Below are 23,076 nucleotides of genomic sequence, written 5' to 3' on the forward strand. Positions count from 1 at the left end.
ATATATATATATATTCTCACCCTATCCACGTATAATAAGAGATTCCCTCCAGTTACTCAAATCTGCTCTTTTCTTTTTCTTTTCTTTTTTTCCTGTCTTTTTTTTTACCCACATTAAACTATCAACACATCAAAATAAATGAACATTTATGACAAAAAGGAGGTTAAATTGAAAGCACAGGTCAGAAGAGCCTGCCAGCTCATTGAAGACGACAGATTTTCAGACGTGTTCCTCTGAAGCAGTGAAAGCGCTTCTGACAGACGAGTCACATTCTCATGAAGGTATCAGAACAAACTCCAGCTTTCACTTCAGCATCAAAGTGTCTATTTACATAAAGCAAGTATCTGATCACAACACACACACACACACACACACAAGTTTACATAGCTATCTAAATTGGGACATTACATCTATTGTTTTTATATACAGATAGATTTTATAAGCTTTTATAACTCTACCCCTCACATAAATCTTTATGTATTTTTACAGTTAAAAAAAAACATTCCTTGTTTACAAATTTGTCCCCAAAATATGGTTAAGTAGACACACACACACACACACACACACACAGAGAGAGAGAGAGAGAGAGAGATCATGTCATAAATGTCAAATTCAAGGAATATTAAATTTAAAAATAGCGAGAAACTCAAAGCTACGATTCAGCCACTGCAGGGCGCTAAATACCATTATTTTAATTATTATTATTATTATTATCGTTATAATTATTTAGTTGGAAAAAGGCATTTTTAAAATAGTTTATAACGCTTAGAAAAATCAAACATTCAGATATCTTTTATTATCTTACTGACATATTTTATACCTATAATAACAAAGTGTACACTTGAAGTGTAAATGATGTAAATTAAAGCGTCATACTTTTATATCTCTTGGTTTCGACATTTTTTGTTAATTCAGTTACTAAAATCATAATTATTATTAAAACGACTGTAATTCGATAAGTAGCCTAAGTCCAGTGACTGTGAATGATAATGTAATATTCAGATAGATGAACTCGGCGTGTTTTATTATCGAGGCTTAAATCCTCTCAGACTAAAGCAGCAAATAGAGGAAAATAGCAAAAATACAAATATGAATAAGGAAAAATAGAGGTGAAGCGCTGAGGAGCAGATGCCGGAGTGAAGGGAAGCAGCATTATATCGACAGCCTGCTTATAGACGACAGACTCGAGCTAAACTTCTCTGTCATATCAACAAATCTCCAATCAAATCATGACGAGCAAAACACGCGTTTATAAACAGGGACATGCAGTATATTTAAATAGTTTTTACATTGCTAAATATAAATACAGACGAACCAAAAACAGAAATCGTTTTACATTTTAGAATAAAAAACTAAAACAAAACAAACAAACAAAAACAGCATGGTTTACTTTTCTGTATATCACAGGGAGGTTTTGTCATTTAGCTCAGTTCTGATAAATCTGTTCCTAAAGTACAGTATAGCTAAACGTGAACACACACACACACACGCACGCACGCACGCACACGCACGCACGCACGCACGCACACACACGCACGCACGCACGCACACACACACACACAGAGAAGAGTCTTTATTCTATTAATTCATAAAACCCGTCTGACATAAACATCACTTTATTTGTTCAGTATTAATTGTTTACTTTATTCATTTTAATTAGCCCTCTGACCATAATGAAGCGCTGAGTGAAGTTTGCAGATGTCAGTGTAATCATATCCCAGCATGCCTTTGGCTTGTCATGTCAGTGGACTTAAGAATTTGAATTTTTGCTTTCAGCATAATTTATTCTTATTAGTTCACTCACAAGCAAATGCTAAATAATGGCATTCATGTAATTTAATCAATTAATGTGTCCAAATAAAGTGTCCAGTCGACGGAAAGAATGGAAAGGATGAGAGAAATCACTTCCGTATGATGCTCACCGTCCACAACATCACGCACTTCACGACCCCCATCTTCCGTTCACGGACTCAAACAATCTTTTATATGCCATAATCTATACGATTCCCCGAGAACGCCACCGCTCGCCTGCCTGCCGTCTCTCTCTCTCTCAGAGATCAAAGGCCATGTGAAGTTATTGGGAAATTTATAAGAAACACACAGGCACCACTAAAGGCCCGAGAGCGGCTTTTATTCAGCAGAAGAATGAAGCGGAGGGAGAGCCGAGCTGCAGGAGAGTCTGCCTGTTCTGAGGAAGATTGAAATCAATTAGTGGAGAATAGAGCAGTGAAAGCATCCATCACAGATGCTCCATTCAGCCGGGCAGACAGACACGACAGCATGAATACACACTCAAAACACACACACACACACACACACACACACGTTGGTATTTGTGGTTTACAGGACTCTCCATAGGCGTAATGGTTTTTCTACTGTACAGACCGTATATTCAATCGCCCTACACCAACCCTACACCTAAACCTACCCCTTACAGGAGACTACAGGCATTTTTAGATAAAAAACAAACAAACAAACAAAAAAAACACCATTTAGTATGTTTTTTAAGCCTTTTGTTTTACGGGGACATAGGCAGTGTCCTCATAAACCACCTTCAAATTGTAATACCTCTGTCATACCCATGTTATTATACACATTTGTGTCCCCGTAAACCACAAAAACCAGTACACACACACACACACACACACACACACACACGTTGTCTTCTTTAGACAGACTTCATTATGCTCACAGCAGCTCTTCTGTAACCTTCGGCCGTCACGCAGAAATCGTTCATTTCAGAGTTTTTGACCCGCAGCACTGTGCTTCAGACTGTCACAAAAAATAACAGAAGCATCTCGACCCAGGCAGAAATATTCCCTGAAATAATCTGCAGTTCATTTAACTGAAAACGCTTCTAAGTCTGATAGAGTTTCTGTCTTTCGATCGGCTCGCTCAGCAGCTGCCAAATGCAGCTGTTCTTCAAACAGTTGTTGTTTCTGAGACGCTAATTAGAGCCGTCGAGATTCGTCTGAACCACGGCCTGCTGACGGGAAAAGACGCAAGTAAACATGCTGTTTGTGTGAAAGTGAACTGAACAAAATGCAACACCGTGGTACGAAGTCGTTTAGTACTTTGATTACTGATTTTACAAACTCAGCACTGCTACGGTGTACAGTATTTGTAAAAGCCGTTCACATTTGATTGCAGAACAAAAACAATAAATCTGTGACATCTGTGGCTGATCAGAGAAAGGAAATATCTCATGGGAACAAACAGCTTGCTACCAGCAACATTTATTAATAAACATCTCATTAACTGGACGCCACTCAAGAAATTAAACACGCAATGCAGTGAAAAATAAAGTATTACTTCGCATAATAGATTCACAATAGACAGTGTACAGTGTGCAGCACTCAAGTGAGAAGTACACTACTGTTACATCAGCACATTTATCATTGAGAGGAGGAGGAGGAAAGTAGAAGTAGCCACTACTGACCCTAAGAGTGTTTCTGCATCGTTTCCTCCATCACTAATCAAACGTGTCAGAGGGAAATGATCACACGTCCAGACAGTCTGAAGAGGCGCAGAACTGTGAAGACTGTTAGTGTACAGTATATACAGTAGATTCAGCTGTTTCATATCTGATAAACAAATATGTGGTGCCATTCGCATGAAGTGAAATGTTTTGTTACCTTCATTGGACATGTGAGATGATCAGCAGAATTAACAAGCTCCTGTCCTCAATAGCAGGATAGTGGATGGTGATTTATATCGTCAAGCTCCAAACTGAACAAAACAAACACCATAAAAGTTATATGATAAAGGAATTCACATGCACATTTAAATTCCCTTCAAATCTTCCCTTGCATCATAAATCCTTTAAAGTTGTTCTAATTTGCCTTTAATTGAACATAAGTGTGAATGAGAAATCTCACTTTAAATCTCGATCTATTCTTCACAAAAGTACTTTTAATATGCAAATTACTAGCTTGTACCTTTTTCTAGTTAACACACACACACACACAACATTGGCATCTGTTCATTCTGCAGCCAATGGGCATGTTTAAATAGTCTTCTTCAGGGTTTGCTGTAAACTGGTAATAAGAAACCCTCCACCTCCCCAGCTCCACCTGTCTAGATCTGCTACTATGATATTAATGTCTGTTTATTCATGCAGCAGCAGCACATCTTACATGCTCACAGCAGTGTGTCTGTGTGTGTAAGCAGTAGCATGTCCATACTCGCTCTGACCTAATGCATTAACATTGTCATATCCATTAACATACTAAAGCTATTCCAAAAGTTGTCATGATTTAAATATATATTTATAGTATGTGTAAGCCAGCATATTATGTTCTAACAGCAAATATTTCAAATAGTACTCCATTGCTACGCTGCTGTCACATCACCTCATTTTGTTGGATATTTATATTTATTTTTTATTATTGATATTTATTCAGTGTCTTCAGCTAGTTATCATCAACAGAACAATTATTCAGCAAGTTTAATCTAATTTTGTGTGCACAACAATTTAACTTCTGCCAGTATAAATAATAATGAGTCAGGAAAGACAATGGTGTTTGCTTAATTAGTGTATTGTGTGTTTGGAGTGAGAGCGAGTGACTGATGACCCAGTGTTCATTTTCTTTAATGACGGTATAATGCATTTATTTAGAGCAGTTATTAGCTGTTATTAACCAGCAGCGGGACCCGACGACAACAATAACCGCAGCGACTCCCACACGCACCTGATGAGAGCAGATGAAGATGTGGACGAGATGGACAGAGGGACAAAGTGGCTTTCTGATGGCGGCTCTCAGTGAACTAATGAGGGCCGCAGCCTCCGCAGGCAGGATAAACATTATTTCTAGCATATTGTGGCTGCCAGTCGCTTATTTATGGCCTGGCTTTTGTGCTCTGGGAGCTAATAATGCTTCAAAAAAACAGCGGAGTGGAAGCCGTCTCCCTCACTGCGCCACAGCCACTCCAGAGCCACATCAAACGCTCGGCTCCGGGCCCCGCTCCTGATAATTGCACACCTATTGTTCCCAACGTCCAACCCAAGCAGCGGACGAAAGAGGCAGAGAGAGGGGAAAACAGGCCTCCATAATGAGTCCACTACAGCTGAGTAAATATACTCTAAAACAATATGAACTGTTTTGGTACCTCCCCCCGGCTCGAGCACTCAGATGACCAACACGATCCTGCGCGCATTTGGAGAGACAGGTGCAATGTTTCACTACACCTGATGTCTAGATTAGCTGAAGAAACAAGCGGCGTGCTAAACTCACCATCACCATGTTGCTTGCTGATACGTTGCTGATCTAAAACTAGCCACAAGGCCCAAGAGTCTACGATACAGCGCCGTTCTGTCTAAATAAGCTGTGAATGCACCGCTTACTCACGACGTTTGAGAGAATGAGTTTGGGGACTGGCTAACAGTGTTGGAGGTAATGCATTACAAGTAACGCAAGTTACGTAATCAGATTACTTTTCTTAAGTAACTAGTAAAGTAACGCATTACTTTTTAATTTAGAAGGAAATGTCTGAGTTACTTTTTCAGGTAAGTGACTCCAGTTCCTGTGTTTCTCATGTATTGACGGACAGCTCTGGTGTTGCCATGTTGAGAGAAATCAGGAGTAAGAACATGATCTTACTGTACTTCTAGACTAAATATCAGCATGTGTTTACTCATCTCACCTGCACTAAAACACATTCAGTCTTTCTCAAAATGAATAACAACAGTCAGATGCAAACTCAGAATATTATACAAACCTGCAATAATTAAATATGTTAAATAAGACAAATATCATTTATGTATTTAATCCCATTTTATTAATCAATATCTTCGCTACTGACCTTTGATGATCCAATTCAACCATACTAATAAGCAAAAATTACACATTTGTGTTTTATTTGAGTTATTTTAGAACTTGCTTCTCCTGCGTCATATTCTTCATGTGATTAGTTTGAGCAGCGTCCTCTACTGTACAGATGTAAATTTATATTTCCTTCAGCCTGAGGCGCATTCACTTCACTTTTGGTGTGAAAGGGCTTTTTCATTTGTAAAAAAAGAACTTTTTTATATTAAAAACAACGAGGAAGCCCTGCCCCTTAAAAAGTACTCAAAAGTAACATAACAAAAAAGTAACGTAATTAGTTACCTTTTTAGGGAGTAACGCAATATTGTAATGCATTACTTTTAAAAGTAACCTTCCCCAATACTGCTGACTGAATATTAACATGACTATAAATTCCCTTGTCACTTAAGGTGTAACATAAGGCTTACATCATAAAATGTTGGAAATAAGTATGTAAAATGATTTGTCATTTTCTGCAAATCTGTTCCAAAGGGAATCGGCAGCATTGGTGCTCGCGCTCTATAGCTGTGAATTGTCATTGCTGTGTACTCTCACTTGTTTGTTGGCATGCGGGTGATTTCATGTGCAAGTAAATCTGTCTGTGAATTGATCGTCCAAGTGGGAAAATGCACTGTTGATGCCAGATCTCAATTACCAATGAGATCAATCACATTATATTTGATGCAAAACTAACCTCCGACCAAATTGAAAGATAAAAACATCATAACTGTACATTTTGTCATAGACAATATGTTAAAGGTACACATTATTTGGCAACATGCTTGAGCAAACTAATCAAATTGAAAAATTCTGGGGATTTTTACGGTTCCATTTGTTTTCCCATGCTTGACAAATCTCGTGTGTGACTATCAATAAAAATGCAACATGAAATGACGTATTGATCAGCGTGACATGGTGCTAAAGCTCAAATACCTTGGAGGTGAAAAGAAGGAAGACCGGTATATTGAAACCACAATTGCCAAAGTGTGATTCATCTTGCTCTATTGCATGCTGAAGATGTTTTGTTCTTCTATACTAACTTGCATAGTAGCCTACAATTCGTCATCGTACAGTCTACATACATGTCCTACCTAAGTTTATTAGATCCATGTCGCACAGTGTGATTTTGAATGATCTTAAAGATTGCTATGAAGTTAAAGAAGTCACTGCTTTCCACCGCTATGATCTTCGTTCAGTGTAAGGCCCGTTTCATGCTGCATGCGTCAGCAATGCATGTTTTTCCCAGAGCCCATGTTAGCAAGAACATCGGAAGCAGGAGCAGCATGTCAGAGCGTTGCATGAGCTGTGGGTGCTGCTCCATTAAAATGACAGTGCAATCCATATGATTCAACACAAAGAATTACCGATTTCACAAAATAAGCTTTTATTTATAGTAGAGTATGTATTGCCTTGAAGTAACACACGCATTGTTTTAAACAGTGCTTTTGTCCAGCCTGGAGAAGGTAACCGCACATTACATGTGGGGGAAAACACCACTTATTCATTTGTCTCCTCATTTTAGTTAAATCATAGCTAATTTAAAATGAGGGAAGAAATTACTACAACATGATCAACATGAGTCGAGGGAACAAATTCCTAATCTCTAGCTATATTTTCTTCGCATGTGCTCATAACACACGGCGACTCTTCACATCTTACCACTCAATTATGTGCAATTTAGATGCAAATGTGGCCTTCCTCCTCGTGTAAATAAGACAGAGTGTTACGGAGGAAGCCTTACTTTGATAATCAGCATGGAAATCGGTCCCAACAGCTGCTGCGCGTTTTGTATTCACAGCAAGGTGTAAATGGGAAAGGGCCGATGGAACGCAGCGAGGCCACACACACACACACACACACACGCAGAGGTCAGCGCAGTCTTTATGAGCTATTATTTTTATGGCAATGAAAGTAAAAGCAGGTTGAAGTGGGCCACTCTAACCTTGATGTGACTGACTCTGACCTGAATGAGAGCATGAGAAAAACATCTCCGGGCCGTAATTAGTGGCTACACTGAGTCAGGCGTGCATCAGCGCAGGTGAGACGCGCCGCTCTCCTCCAGACCAGGTAAGTGACAGCAATGTGCGACAGAGGGAATATGAGGCCCGGATCTGCTGTAGGACACACGGACGTCTCCGGACAGCGCAACAAACAGAACTGACAAAGAAAATACTTTTTCGCATGAAACAGCTGTGCGGTGACCAACAGCATCCTCTCGTCCTCTCGCAGACGGCGAGGTGGCTGTAATTGAGTTGTAAATACGATGTGGCTCTTTTTGCCCCGTGTCAGTGTCCAGCGCCGTCCGCCTTCTGCCCAGAGCAACGGCACCGCTCCCTGTTCCCCCAAAGCCGGGTCCTGCTCTGACAGATGCGCCGATCGTCTTAGACAGAGTGAATATGTAGCAGGATCTCACTGGCTCTCTGCACACAGGCTGCCACATTCACTCAGCGTCAGCCTCCAAACTAGCAATTAACTCCACAGCCCCGCTCGGCCCTCCTGAGCCCGGCGGCGGACTGACCCGCCCCCACAGCACCGATACGAGGATCAAACGCCTCGAACGCAGACCTGAAGACTGCAGATGTGAGTGAATGAGGAAGATCTGCAGCGTGAGCAGCCATATCTGAACAAACCACAGGACAACACAGGAGTCAGCCCCGTCTCACAGGAGCCTTTCCACAACCCATTATATTTACTTATATACTAATACCAGCTAACATTTATATCTGGTAATTACGTTGAATGGCATCCCAGCGAACAGGAAATGTTCTCAGAACTTTGGCTGACATTCTGACAACAAACATTCTTCTAGCAACATCAAAGTTATCTGGTCTGTAATAAGATTCTCAAACCATTAGTGCAAAGACATCACTTATACGTTGTTTATGGAGCATTTTGCCTGAAAAGTTTTACTTGGATTTTTGTCTAACATTTTTTTTTTAAGTCACTACATGTTTCAGAATGTTCAGGGATCATTCAAAAGTAACATTCCCTTAATGTTTGCAAAATTATAAAATTCAATATTCCCTTAATGTCTGCAAAATGATACAAATAAACATTCCCTTACTGTTTGCAAAATGATAAAATGGAATGCTCCCTTAACTTTTGCATGAATAATATTAAAAAGAAAAAAGAGTTTTCAAAACGTAAAAAACTGGACACTTCAGAGAACATTCAGAAATAATGTTTTCATAACTTAATGGGAATGTTAGAAGAATGCACTTAGAACATATTTTTATTAGCTGGGATGACACTGACGTATCTGCGACACAAAGTAAATACAGTATATCTAGATCTAAATCCAGAGAATCATTGATACCTTGGTTATATACCGTCCAGCTCTAAACATGCACTATAGACATACAGTAACAGCGTGACTTTCTGTAAAGCTGATTTAAACTACTGAAACAAACCTACTGTGAAAACAGTTACAAAGGTAAATCTGACTCGCATATTCTTCAGTGTCATCAAATGTGTTTGTGTGATCAGTTAAAACTTCAAGGCACATTATTTTAGCCTATCTAATATGAACTGCTCTGATGTTTAGAAGCTGAAAGAAATGATGAGGTCAGACTGAACGTTTTGATGAAGAAGATTCTTCTTACAGTGTGTTTGGTGTCTAGATTTTCATGTATGTTTTAGCTAATAATCGGTCATTTGAGGAGTATCAGGTCAGTTCAGTAGCTCTTCTGAGCGTGCTCAGGACAGCAGTGGCGAAGCCGTGTTTTCCACCGAGGGCTGTTCGCAGTGTATCACTAGCGCTGGAGGAGGTTAGCAGCCGACGGCAGTAATTACGCCAGCATGAGCGCTGAGCTTCCACCTTGGGAGAGATGACACACGCTTACAGCTCCGCAGGGTTCACGCCGCTCTAATGAGAACTCAAGCTCCAGTCCCTTTCACCTTCACCGGGCACTAATTACTGCATCACAGCCGCCAGACGGAGAACCCTACATGCATTCCCTGCATCTCCATTTATGAAAGCGCTCTTGTGCATGTGCATATGGTTGTGTGTGCTTGAGAAATGAGCTGTTTTGAGTATGTCTGGTAAACGAACGCACCGCATCAGGCTTTCGTGACATCACTCATTAAGGAGGTTTATATTGCCGTGTTTATGTTCTGTCGTTGCTGAACAAAAGCCTAAATGAGGGCGAGCTGGAGAACTTGAAAGGGCGACCCTAAACAGATCATGATGTTTGTCCTGCTATTACGCTACTTTGCTCGTTAGACCGATAAATTTGAAGCATAGCAGTCTGGTTTAGCCTTATTATTAAATGTGAAGATAAGCTCAGGTTCAGGGACAAGATAGAAGAAGGATAGACGTTTTCCTTAAAATGCCACGAGGCAACAAGGAAACGAGCAAGATGACGGTGAAAGAACCTGGCTAAACCAAAGATCTTTAGCACTTTTAACTTAAACCTGTAAACAAGCTCTCGGCGAAGCCTCGGGGGAGTGATGTCATTGAGCGTAAGCCGAAGAGCACAATGAAGAGGGTGTTTCATTAGATCTCACGTGCCAGACGTTCATGGGTTTGCTGTAAACCGCTGCTCCTTTCTGAGAAGAAACTGCATTACATGCTTCAAAGTTTGAAACAATGAGGCCAGGGCGAAAGTTTAACAACAAGAATCAACAGAGTCCATTGTCCTGCTTCAGCAAAAGTCCCACTCTGCTCAAAAGATTAATGATGGGTGACAGATGGAAGGAAAAAAGAATCAATTATATCTCAGAAAGCACAGAAATCCACATGATCATAAATTGCAAACAACTGAAGCTCTGTTTTGACACCGTCCATGTGCTCTGACAATCATATCACCAGCCAAATTTCTACAGGAGGAAACCAGAAGGATTTGAAGCAATATTTATGTATGGGATTGATATAATTACATATAATGAGGCTTTCAGTGTAATCAGTCTAAATGCATGCAACAGAATCTCACACACTGAGAGAGTTCAGATTGATGTGTAGTTTAAGATGATATCTAATGGATACACTTTATTTCAGTAGTCCACTGAAGACATTATACTAACTATAAGTAACTTTGCAACTCCATGTTACCTGCAGGCAGTGTTGGGGAAAATTACTTTTAAAAGTAATGCATTACAATATTGCGTTATGTCATAAAAAGTAACTAACTGCATCACTTAGTTGCTCTATATGGAAAGTGATTCATTACGTTCCTTTGCCATTACTTTTTGTCACCTGGGCTGGGATATAAAGGTATACAGGTATATTACAATAGACAGTTTTGTATATACAGGTATATTATGTGCAAATTGAAATGTAGTATGTGTGTTAGATAAATAATGTATAATAGTGTTGTGTGTTCCACGTTTATTGTCAGGTGTTCATGAGATGGATTGCTTGAGGGAAGAAACTGTTCCTGTGCCGGTCGTTCTGGTGCTCAGAGCTCTGTAGCGTCGACCAGATGGTAACAGTTAAAAGAGCGAGTGTGCTGGATGTGAGGGTCCAGAGTGATTTCAGACCTTTTGCTCACTCTGGATGAGTGCAGTTCTTGGAGAGTGGGGAGGGTTGTACCAGTGATTCGCTCAGCAGTCCGGACTACCCTCTGTAGTCTTCTGAGGTCAGATTTGGTAGCTGAGCTGAACCAGACAGTTATTGACGTGCAGAGGACGGATTCAATGATGGCGGAGTAGAACTGTTTCAGCAGCTCCTGTGGCAGGTTGAACTTCCTCAGCTGGCGAAGGAAGTACAACCTCTGCTGGGCCTTTTTAACAATGGAGTCTAAGTGAATGTCTGACTTTAGGTCCTTATTTGTTTTTTAATAACAAAACATTTTTATTGTTTTATTTTTGGCAACTGTAAAGGCCCTTTCACACCAAAATCTGGATGAAGGAAGTGCCTCTGTCTCGATTTCTCTCAACACAGGGACAAGAGAGCTGTCAGTGAATAAGTGGGAAAACAAAGTAACTTGCATTACTTATTTGAAAAAGTAACTTTAAAAGTAATGCATTACTAATTACTTGAAAAAAAGAATGTGTTACTCCCAACACTGACTACAGGTAACTCTCATTTAACTATTATTAGATTGTTAGGTAAGGGTTAGTAAATGTGTTTGCAAAGTTACATATTGTCAGTAGAATGTCAGTAGAATGTAATTTCTAGAGTTTTTGTTCCATTTCTCATTTGTCTTTGAAAGATTCTATTTTAAATTGTTTTGAGGTCAAAGATTTACACATTGTTGCTTCACACAGTGTTTCAGTTTATATCCGAACACATTATTAGAGAGGAATGACAGTGACTCCTCACAGTACTGGAAGCATTGCTAATAGCACCGTGCCAGATGCTGATGTGGGAGATGATGTCAGTGTCTGGATCCTAATCGCCGAGCAGAGGTGAAAGGTCATCTTCTCACGCCGGGCCGTCACCTCATCCAGCCGAGGGAGAGCGGAGCGCGCGGGGCGAGAAATAACAACAAACCTCAGCGGCTAAAAAAGGAAAGGAGGAAGTGACTTACAATAGACGGGACCTTTGATCCATTGCTAAAGGAAGACTTCTCTTTGGGGCGTAAAGTATTAATGTGAAAGTGACTCTACCCACTGCACATTTGTTACAGCAAATAATGGACCCTAAAATTAGTACACAATAGAAGGCAGACGGGCGACACTCGCACCCTGCCTTGCGCAGGAAGGGGAGAGGGACTGATTGTATGAAAATGAGTGATTTGCCGGCACGCAGACGTGTCAGAAGTGGCGACTGGTAACGGCAGGCGAAGGTCACGTTCCCTGCAGGTCTATTGTGAGGAGAAGGCCTTGAGCACTGACGCTCCGAGCTGCTTCTGAGCAACACGACTCCTCAGGTGTGCAGTCAATCCATGCTACGCTTATCTCATGAGTTACACATGCTGCCCTCTACGTGTATGATGTCAGCCATCCGTACTCTTAAACTGGTCATACATTTACATTTAGCAGACGCTTTCATCCAAATGAGGACAATGGAAGCAAACAAAATCAACAAAAGAGCAATGATATGCAAGTGCTAAGTCTCAGTTAGCTTAACGCAGTACACTTGACTTTAGATAAACTAACATTTGTTGAGTCTTCTCCTGCGTTCTGCTGTACAGACGTGAATTTACTTTTCCTTCAGCCTGAGGCTTTTGATGTGAAAGGGCTTTTACATTTGCTAAAAATAGAACTTTTTAAATTAAAAACAAACAAGCAAGACCTGCCCAGATTTAAAAAGTGACGCAAAAGTAACGTAACACATTACTTTCCAAGTAACGTAATTAGTTACTTTTTTAGGGAGTAACACAATAATGTAACTTAGTGGTTGCTATTGGGATGTGAAGAGACTTTCAACCAGCATAACAAACAATATTTTTGAACTGAAACACTTACCCTGCCTTTAACCATATATCATATATATTGCTGGACATTTAAGCTTCACCTCCCGTCAACATGCTGTATAGGATTTTCACAGGAAAACACAGATGAATCACGGTCATTAAAAATGGAAGCTAATGTATAATATGCAAAATGTAATGGACAAAAATATGGCTGTACACAGAATGAAATGGTGACATGGACGAGTGTCTGTGAATGCTAAAGTGCAGAGAGACTGCTGTGTAAATGTGAATCTGTGTCAGTTCGCTCTGGGACACAACGCTCGTACAAACTTCATCTCCAGAGCTGCTCTGATACTCACTTCACCACTTTATTTCAGACACTCAAACATCTTCACTACAACCCGCCCAAATAAAGGTTTAGTTTTACTTAAATTATGACAGAAATATATTACTTTTGTTCATCATAAATGAATTTCTCGAAGTAATAATAATAAAAAATTATAATAACAAGATGTCTATTTTTGAAGAATATCACACATTTTCTAAGGTTTAATTTTAAACCGTAAACCTCTGATGTGCAGCACTTTGTTTGCCTTAGTTTTATGCCTTTATTTGATTACCAACATTTTTGATGATAAAACAACACAGAATTTCTAAAATAATAAAACATTTCATGAGGCACTTTTATAGTAAAAATAAATTATTAAATTGTTAAAGTTGATTAGACATTCTTTTTATTTATTAAAATTTAATTTGACCATTAAAACAGAAGCCAGAAAAATCAAAGCAGAAAACACAAAATTTGGGGAAAATAAAATAGAACAGTAAAAACCAAAAAAAAAAAAAAAACAGAACAGAACAAGAAAAAAAATAAAACTATCGCCCGCTGATGATGATGGCAGGGATCTAGTATGGAATCACGTCACTCATTCAATGAGCAATGATACGGTAAAGAGTCTGTGTTTGTGCAAAGCCAGCAACCCTAGCACAAATGAACTACGTTAGCTGCAAAGCTAGTGTTCTAGTAAGAAGATAGAACAGTAAATGGTAAGTAAATAGTAGTTTCATACAGATAAACCAGCCGTGTCTGAGCTCAGCATTTCAGTAATAAAGACACACTGGCGTGTTTAGAGTGCTGTTTATCTGCAGTATCACTGCTGCATCCAGAGCGCTGCTAACTTCACTTCACCGCACGCTGTTCCTTTAAAGCACTCTGACAATTACACCATTCTGACGGAGAGAGGAATTGGTGTGCAGAGGTTTTACAAGGCCAAGCTTTAAAAAAAAGTGCTCTGTTGCACATTACCATTTTCTTTTGTGGATTGCAGGGAATCTTTCCCAGGTGCCGAGGTCCTCCAGCGCTGGGTTTGGGAACAGTGGGGGCCTGGCTTGCATGCGTTTGTTTTTTTCCCATCAGGCATGGGCTCAGGGAACCGTGAGCGAGGCACCGTGTGTGTCGCCCAAACCCGCTGCCGCAGTAAAACGCATTACCCCCACTTGTCCCTCACCAATAGCAGGGATTACAAGATCTAATTTCCACCGAGTCTGAAAGCGCCTTTACGCAAAAAAGAGCCCGGCTCGCAAGTAGCTTGTTTATGTTGGTCGACAGAGCTGTTAAACGTTTCAGTCGCGGTAACTGAAGCCAAAGGCTCCGGCTGCAAATGCACTAACATGCGAGATCAGACGACTGAGCCGAGAAACAAGAAGACGACTGAGGAAACCGGATTTCATTCACATGACTGACAATCTGATCATCTGAGGATGTGCAAATACAGTTATTAGAGTCCCCTGTGAGCGATATCAGCATCAGCATTACTGAAGAGCTACACTCAAACCTGCACTTGGTGCTTTAAAGATATATTTCTACCTGATCCAACCCATAGAAAGTAGTTTTGGTGGTATAAATTAACGTATTTAGCGATATTAAATAACATTTTTGGCTTAATCTAGATGTTTCTGTTTTTTTTTGGTTACCATTTTTTTCAGTGTAATCTATATTAATTGGGTTATAGCTAAAGAGCATGAAAACCCTAAACATTTTCCCTCATTTATAAGCTGAAGTAAATGTAGTATCATTACATGTTAAATTGATAGACTGACTCAATTTGCTAATTTTGTGACTATAATTATATACACTTAAGAAATGAGTTTGTTCCAGGGTTTTTTTTTGCAGAAAGCAGCGTTCAAGTGAACATTTTGCTTTCATTATGCCATTTAAGAAATTAAGAGTGACTAATAAGATGACTATTTTTAAGTAATATCACACATTTTCCAAGGTTTAATTTTAAACAGTGAACCTCTGATGTGCAGCACTTTGTTTGCCAATATATCATTAATAAGAAGAAGAATATTAAAAAGAATAGTTACATTTTCGTGTGATTACATTTTAAAATATTAATTCTATTTTTACAGTTTTATGCCTTTATTTGATTACCAACATTTTTGATGATAAAACAACACAGAATTTCTAAAATAATAAAACATTTTATGAGGCACTTTTATAGTAAAACAAAATTAAGAAATTATTAAATTGTTAAAATTTATTCGCCATTCTTTTTATTTATTAACATTTAATTAGACCATTAAAACAGAAGCCAGAAAAATCAAAGCAGAAAACACAAAATTGGGGAAAAATAAAATAGAATTTTTGAGAAAATAAAAATAAAAAATTCAACCAATTTATTATGGACCCTAACAAAATGTGATTTTTATTTATTTATTTATTTTTTTGTTAAACTGAATAAATCATTTCATGTTAAATTGATAGACTGACTCAATTTGCTAATTTTGTGACTATAATTATATGCACTTAAGAAATGAGTTCGTTCCAGGGTTTTTTGCAGAAAGCAGCGTTCTGAAATATGGAAAAGTGAACGTTATGCTTTCATTACGCCATTTAAGAAATTAAAAGAAAGAAGTTTAACTCATTTGGGTTTCTGCTGGAGAACGCGGTCGTGTAAACACACAGGATCGTGTAGTTCATGTGCTTGAAATGACCGGACAACTGAAATCTGCATGAACGCATGATTCACGCTTTAAGCTGCTTTCTTCACAAATAGTCAAAATTAGCTTTAGCTTCAGCTCTCCTCTAACCTGTCATCTGAGATTGCCCTGCATTCCTGGTAATAATAAGTTGCCGACATTTAGAAGCGAAACAACCTAAATTTCAAAGGCATATTGAGCATTACAGGTAAATTCTCCAGAGGTCTGACAGACAGCTCTGATGACAAACGCCCGCCGTCTGAACCGGTCGCAGCTGGTTCTGGGTATTTAATAAACATGTAAACAATCCAGTTCACCTCATTAGGTGATTGCAAAGAGCCACGCTGTCCATAAATCAAGAGTCAGGTTATCACGGCCTCTGATCTAAACTGTACCGGGCGCCCAGCTGTCTGCGCTGCGCAAACTGTGAACAGCGGGCTGTAAAGAATTAAATTCCTCCTGACTAGTTTACCTTTCCTCCTCTGAGACGCCAGGGAGTACAGTACCTACAGGAGATGTGAGAGCAAAAAGACCAGCAGTCGCTAGATACACTTACATCAAAGCGCATGAGTAATGCAAACGAGTAACGTGTGAACTTCCTCCTGCAGCTCAGTCTTAGGACTGACTTGACAATTCTTTTCATTGATTGCTTTTGTTTTTTATGGATGAGCTGATATGTGTTTTTCATGTGTCATCAGGAAGAAACGCTCTGATTCTTTACCGCCGCAGGTTTGTGCTTCTGTATTTGTATAGAGTGCAACAGTCACGTTCCCGGAGTAAAAACTCGTTTTATAACAGTATCTGATAAACCTTTAAATACAGACGTGTTGTGAGCAAAAAGCTTGTTCATTTATTGTGTATGTTTCCGTTGAACCCATCAGTTTGCATTAATTCAACTTGGAATCTGTGATAAAAACTACATTACCCATGATGCTGTACACAAAATTCCACCAATCGGAGAGTCGCAGAGAGCACAGAAGAGCTCTCCTCCCTACACTCTCAATATATATATGCATATTTTGCAATAAACTTCTATAGATACAACCAACAATTTTAAATTAATAGTTTTATTTTTCTCTGTCATTTTGAATTTAATTATGTCATTCGCAATGCTTCATGGGATTGTAGTTCCCTCACTAAAGCTGTTAAGTTCACAGTCTTGTATGTTTTCCTTTTTGTGTGACTTGTGTGATTCTCCTTGTAGCTAGTTGGTTTGGTTCATAGTGTTCAAATCCCTATAAGAAAAATCAATGGGAAAAAGTGAGCGACACTTATGCATTAGAACCCCCGGAGATGAGTTGAACTGTGTGTTGGAGGCCGTTCCAGTTTAGCTGTCAGTGAGATCCTGCATTATGTCATTGTCTCCACATTATTTTGCAGTTCTTTGATTAGAGACATGATCCTGACAAGTACTGAGCATTGGACATTCAAACCGTTGCCATCAAGATCTTTCACATTTTGCAAGGACAGCATCTTTCCACGAGTCTTCGACGGTGAACGCGGCCCAATGCGAAGCACATGTCGACTTGAGTTCAGTGATGGGGATTTGCAAGAGATTAAAGTTCAAGCTTGATTTTAGTGAATCTAAGTGCTATTGACAGGAGCAGCAGATCACGTGGAGTCGCCGGCTGTAATCAGAACAAGCCTTTAATCACGCAGGCTTTCAACTCACCCGGCCGTATCGAATTACCTCACATCCGAGTCACAGCATATGGAAACTGCTCACCTAGACGCAGACGCACGCGCTCACAGCGACTCGGTGAAATGAATCGAGTATTGTAGATTATCTGAGGGGGTCGTTCTGTATTGTGTCTAATTTGGGAGGCCCGGCTGAATGAGGAAGCGAGGAATATCCTGACTACATCTTTAACCTATTCAGGCAGAATGATGTCATGATTAGAAGAGGAAACCAGCCAAAAAGCAAACACCCCCCACGCACCGAAAACGGAGAAAGAGGAGTGAGACGAGAGAGATCAAAGCGCAGCAGCACTCCGGGGAGAGACGGCTCGTCTCACGCTCGTCTCCACACCAAACACACGCTGGATCAGCGCAGAGCTGGATGTGATGAGGTGACGCTGGACAGAGAGCAGGACAATCACGCCGACGCTGGAGAAACCAGCCCCGCTCACATTTCAACCCAACTTCCAAAGAAACACAAGCCTTTCCTGCATTATTTTCATCATCATTTCCAGCATATTTCCTGCAGAATTCTCCTTGCTGTAAAATGTGACCCAGGACCACAAAACCAGTCATAAGGGTCAATGTTTGGGAATAAATAAGCTTTCCATTGATGTATGGTTTGTTAGGATCGGACAATATTTGGCTGAGATACAACTATTTGAAAATCTGGAATCTGAGGGTACAAAAAAATCAAAATATTGAGGAAATCCAATGAAGTTCTTAGCAATGCTTATTAATAATCAAAAATGAAGTTTTTATATATTTTCAGTAAGAAATGTACAAATTATATTCATGGAACATGATCTTTACTTAATATCCTAATGATTTTGGCAAAAAAGAAAAATTGCTAATTTTGACCCATACAATGTATTGTTGGCTATTGCTACAAATATAGCTGTGCTGCTTATGACTGCTTCTGTGCTGCAGGGTCACATATATGAAAATACTGAAAAATGGCACATAGTTTCATACTCCCTTAATGCGCTAATAAACTGCAGTGTTTTGACCCAAACGCAGTCTCCAGCAGCAATACACACAAGTGTTGAACATGAATAAATTTGTAATATTTTTCTATATTATTGTTATATTCTTTGTATTAAGAGTGCTTGTTATTTGATATGCAGTTTGCATATGATGTGATATTTGTATTGCATACATGACTTTTCAAAGGTCAATTTTGATTTCATATGTAATATATATGCGTAAGCGACCGTTGATAGTTTAAACTGTAAGAAGAAGGAAGGGGCTTCTTTGAAACCATATATAATTTAAAGCTTCTAACAAACACGTTAAGTGTCAAGGAGCTTTCTGTTCACATAGTAAGCACCAACACTTCATAGAAAACAATACGCAAAAGGAAGACAAATAATTGTTAAGAAAGGAAGACATCTAAAAGTACAGAATTCTAAATCCAAATGTATATGCATACATATATGTAATGCCACAAAAATAATGCTTAAAGGCAAAACGACTTATTGCTCTTACAACAGCCTGCACTGTCTTTGCGAAAAATATAACCTTTTACTTCTCAATTTTGATTCTGGGGAATCACATGACCCAGTCGTGTTCTTGGTAGGTTTCATGAGATGCACATGTCTTGCAATGTGAGAAGTTCTTGGCTGCGGGTCGCAGGGAGGCCGTGCAGAGTCACTTACTGTACTGTTCTCAGCTGATAGCTGGATGGACCTCGTCCAAACCCTCCACGAGATCCTCAAGAGACCGAGGACTGAACTGTCTGATTGTGTTCCTCGCTTGTGAGCGGTTTGACAATACTGAGCTGATGCTGTCCGAGAGCACAGTGTTCCAAATCCACAGATAAACACTTCCTTCAGGAAGGACACCTGATCTGCTCTCTTCATTAGAGCGAGGCAAACATGCAATATAGAGATCAGGTCCCAAAAGTCCCACAGGCTTTGTATGTAACCGCTGATCCGTATCTATAACGTGATCTAAACCGGTTACGACAAAGCCAGAATGTCTTCTGGTAGTGTGCAGCTTTCTGGTGTAATTGCGGGTAATGCTTTATTTTGATGGAATAAGCGACTTTGCAACTGTCTGCTTAATATCTGCTAACACTTTATTTTGATGGACATTCTACTGTAAGAACCTGCAAGTATGTCAATTACGGTCTACTAATACTCTAATGAGAGCTGATACTCTAAACGAATACTCTAATGAGAGCTGATACTCTAAACGAATACTCTAATGAGAGCTGATACTCTAAACTAATACTCTAATGAGAGCTGATACTCTAAACTAATACTCTAATGAGAGTTAGTTGACATGTTGCAAATTACTTACAGGTGCATGTCAATAAATTAGAATGTCGTGGAAAAGTTCATTTATTTCAGTAATTCAACTCAAATTGTGAAACTCGTGTATTAAATAAATTCAATGCACACAGATTGAAGTAGTTTAAGTCTTTGGTTCTTTTAATTGTGATGATTTTGGCTCACATTTAACAAAAACCCACCAATTCACTCTCAACAAATTAGAATACTTCATAAGACCAATAAAAAATAAATTTTTAGTGAATTGTTGGCCTTCTGGAAAGTATGTTCATTTGCTGTATATGTACTCAATACTTGGTAGGGGCTCCTTTTGCTTTAATTACTGCCTTAATTCGGCGTGGCATGGAGGTGATCAGTTTGTGGCACTGCTGAGGTGGTATGGAAGCCCAGGTTTCTTTGACAGTGGCCTTCAGCTCATCTGCATTTTTTGGTCTCTTGTTTCTCATTTTCCTCTTGACAATACCTCATAGATTCTCTATGGGGTTCAAGTTAGGTGAGTTTGCTGGCCAGTCAAGCACACCAACACCATGGTCATTTAACCAGCTTTTGGTGCTTTTGGCAGTGTGGGCAGGTGCCAAATCCTGCTGGAAAATGAAATCAGCATCTTTAAAAAGCTGGTCAGCAGAAGGAAGCATGAAGTGCTCCAAAATTTCTTGGTAAACGGGTGCAGTGACTTTGGTTTTCAAAAAACACAATGGAGCAACACCAGCAGATGACATTGCACCCCAAATCATCACAGACTGTGGAAACTTAACCCTGGACTTCAAGCAACTTGGGCTATGAGCTTCTCCACCCTTCCTCCGGACTCTAGGACCTTGGTTTCCAAATGAAATACAGAACTTGCTCTCATCTGAAAAGAGGACTTTGGACCACTGGGCAACCGTCCAGTTCTTCTTCTCCTTAGCCCAGGTAAGACGCCTCTGACGTTGTCTGTGGTTCAGGAGTGGCTTAACAAGAGGAATACGACAACTGTAGCCAAATTCCTCGACACGTCTGTGTGTGGTGGCTCTTGATGCCTTGACCCCAGCCTCAGTCCATTCCTTGTGAAGTTCACCCAAATTCTTGAATTGATTTTGCTTGACAATCCTCATAAGGCTGCGGTTCTCTCGGTTGGTTGTGCATCTTTTCTTCCACACTTTTCCTTCCACTCAACTTTCTGTTAACATGCTTGGATACAGCACTCTGTGAACAGCCAGCTTCTTTGGCAATGAATGTTTGTGGCTTACCCTCCTTGTGAAGGGTGTCAATGATCGTCTTCTGCACAACTGTCAGATCAGCAGTCTTCCCCATGATTGTGTAGCCTAGTGAATCAAACTGAGAGACCATTTTGAAGGCTCAGGAAACCTTTGCAGGTGTTTTGAGTTGATTAGCTGATTGGCATGTCATCATATACTAGTTTGTTGACATAGTGAATTGGTGGGTTTTTGTTAAATGTGAGCCAAAATCATCACAATTAAAAGAACCAAAGACTTCAACTACTTCAGTCTGTTTGCATTGAATTTATTTAATACACGAGTTTCACAATTTGAGTTGAATTACTGAAATAAATGAACTTTTTCACGACATTCTAATTTATTGAGATGCACCTGTATAGTCAACAGAATCTATAAAGCCGATCATCAAAATGAAGTGACTGCTCTATTGCTTCTTTCTGTGTTTGATGTTCACGAATAATTATTATTGGCAAGTGGTGTCCCACAGACAGTGCCGGGAAGTAACTAGCATTACGTAATTTAATTACAAAATAACTTTTAATTAGTAAAATGACTTAAGATATTTTGTCTCGCTTTCTGAAAAAATTATCAACATTTTGTTAGTTTTTGCTTAAAACAAGCAAAAATATCTGCCAATGGGGCACAAAAATATTCTTGTTTAGCCTTTGAATCAAGATCATTTTTCTTACCCAATTGGCAGATATTTTGGCTTGTATTAAGCAAAAACTAACAAAATTTTGATAATTTTTTTTTTAAGAAAACAAGACTTAATATCTTAAGTCATTTTACTTGTAATTTGAATGTATCTTGATTCATTTTTTTTTTAGATATTTGTACTAGAAAACAAGACAAAAATACTAAGAAAATAATTTGTTGCAGTGTGTACGGTTAACCCGGCCTGCTTTAAATGTCTGAAAATGATTAAGAGTTGAAATCATTTGTTAGAAATCAGTTACATTACTTTAATAAAGTAATTGAAATACTTTTAAATAGGGTAACTTATAATCCGTAACCTATTACAATTTCAAAGTACCTTCCCAACACTGTCTTCAGAGCTGTGCTAGTTTCATTTCTCAGACTTATTTTCTTAAGTGGTGTTTAAAGGTGGAGAATATCTGAGGCAAGAGCACTTTGCAGAAAGCACATGGCGCTCTTGCCTTGGGACAGCGTTGGAGCAAGTCCGGTCCTGCTGAGGGCAAGACAACAAGGGATCACTTCTGCTCTCCTAAAGACATAACTCACACGGCCCTGTCACCTCTTCAGTGCAAAATATGTTCTTGCCCCAAACTAAAACAAACAACACATCCATCTCCATCTGCTCGACTTCCAGAAGATGAGGGGGAGACGGAAGGGCTGCACCTGATTGGTTCTCATCTGCGCCCCCGCTTTGACCACCTTCAGGTTTTTGACATTCAATTAGAATATGGTTTACACCTAAAAACCAAGTTCAGTGAATTTTCACTCACTGAAGCACTCGGGGCTTCTTTGCAGAAGTTATGTTTGGGAGTGAAGTCAGCCTGACGTTTCACATATGTGACCCTGGCGCACAAAACCAGTCTTAAGTCGCTGGAGTATATTTGTAGCAATAGCCAACAATACATTGTATGGGTCAAAATTATAGATTTTTCTTTTATGTCAAAAATTATTAGGATATTAAGTAAATATATTTTGTAAATTTCCTATTATAAATATATCAAAACTTAATTTTGATTAGTAATATGCATTGCTAAGAACTTCATTTGGACAACTTTAAAGGCGATTTTCTCAATATTTAGATTTTTTTGCACCCTCAGATTCCAGATTTTCA

Source organism: Onychostoma macrolepis, chromosome 05, assembly GCF_012432095.1.
Source record: "Onychostoma macrolepis isolate SWU-2019 chromosome 05, ASM1243209v1, whole genome shotgun sequence".
Taxonomy (NCBI): Eukaryota; Metazoa; Chordata; class Actinopteri; order Cypriniformes; family Cyprinidae; genus Onychostoma; species Onychostoma macrolepis.